The following is a 1,828-nucleotide window of genomic DNA, read 5'->3' as shown; positions in this document are numbered from 1 at the left end:
TAATCTAATAAAATCTTTTTAGGAACGAATACGTTTGACACAAAATTGTTTAGAGGCTTATTTAAATATATATACTCTTATTTTTAAATAATGTTAATATCTATTACACATTATTACAAGTCTAACGCCAATCTAATAAAATTTCTAACTAGATTGAAGACTCGCGTATTGTACAGAGAACTGAATTAAGGTTTAATTACTCTGTTGGTCTCTAGTTTTACGAAATTTTTAATTAAGTTTTGAGTAAATAGCTATTTCTGACCATAAAAGATTTAAATGCTGACAAAACTAACCATAAAAAATTGAAACTAAAGTTATACCCATGTAAGATAAATTTCGTTCGATAAAAATGACCAATTATTAAATTTTTATTCATAATTCCATAAATACCCCAATCATTTCTTCTTCCTTTCTCATCTTCCTTCCAAAACCACCACCAAAATTTACCATCCCACCATATCTACTCCTTTACTCTCACTTCTAAAAAAAAAAAATAATTATTCAGCTTCTGCAACTCCAACACATTCTTCATCCTCTTCTATGTCATTTCACAACTTAACCTTTAATTTGTTCTTTTAGGATTTTATTCTATTATTCCTCAGCCCTGAGTATCAACAAGACAAAAATCACTTTTTGACAACCCCCCACCCAGATTCAAACCAAACACTACCATATGTAGGTCACAACATTTATCTCCAAAAAATCACACCCCGTTGTCTATCTTTTCCTCCTTCACCTATGCCTTCTAGAATTTCCGAAGACAAACATGGAGAAATAGAACCACCCTACCCTAAAACTTTTGTCGCCGTCGACCCTCCATTCCCAAATTTAGTGACCATGAAAAACGCATTCCCATGAAACGCACCGTTCGACCACTCTTCGCATCCGTCCTTCTACTCGTCTTTGTCGTCACCCTTACCTCATGCACCGTGTTTCGCCGCCCCCTCCTCTCCTCGAGCGCGGGACGTGCGTCGTCTTGATCTACGCGCCCCTCCTCCTCCTTTGCAGCTAAAAGCCACGCTGCTCCGCCATGTCGCCATCGAGATCGGCGAGGACAAGGCCAAGTAGGAGATCCAGCAGCTCCTCGATGGTAACTTCGGCAGCGAGGCTCACCATCGAACCTTTATCTTGTGGCGGCGGATCATCCATCACCATGACGCTAGCGCCGGAGATAGATCCTCCTCCCGGACCACTATTTCGGCGACGCTCCGTTCCCTGATGTTCTATTGTTACTAGCTGGATTTCCGTAAGGTCCTGAACAATTGGGCGAGGAAGAATCGATTCGAACCAAATATCATGGATGAGCTGATTCGGTTGGTGAAAATTCCGATTGACAAGAAAAAACGGTATCTTGGATGAGAATTTATGAAAATAAGATTCTTGTGTGATTGTGGGAATAGAGGAGTAGATCTAGTGAGATGGTGGGTTTTACGGTGGAGGAGGTGGTGGTTATGGAAGTAAGATGATAAAGGAAGAAGAAAGGATAGGGGTATTTATGGAATTATGAATAAAAATTTAATAATTGGTCATTTTTGTCTAACGAAATTTATTTTACATAGGTATAACTTTAGTTTTAATTTTTCATGGTTAGTTTTGTCAGCGTTTAAATCTTTTATGGTCAGAAATGACTATTTTTGTATTTTTTTCTTTTAATTGAGTCCTTGCACCAAAATTTTATTTTAATTGGATCCTTATATATATTTTTTTAATTTGGATCCTTGTACTAATTTTTTTTAGTTGAGTCCCTATAAAATTAAGGCAATTATTACTAAGAAGAATCTAATTGAAAAAAAAAATTGGTACTGGGACCTAATTAAAAAAAAAATAG

The sequence above is a fragment of the Arachis ipaensis genome, chromosome B02 (genome assembly GCF_000816755.2).
Source record: "Arachis ipaensis cultivar K30076 chromosome B02, Araip1.1, whole genome shotgun sequence".
In the NCBI taxonomy this organism is placed as follows: domain Eukaryota; kingdom Viridiplantae; phylum Streptophyta; class Magnoliopsida; order Fabales; family Fabaceae; genus Arachis; species Arachis ipaensis.
The sequence above is the reverse complement of the archived record's forward strand: the minus strand, read 5'-3'. Positions refer to the sequence as shown.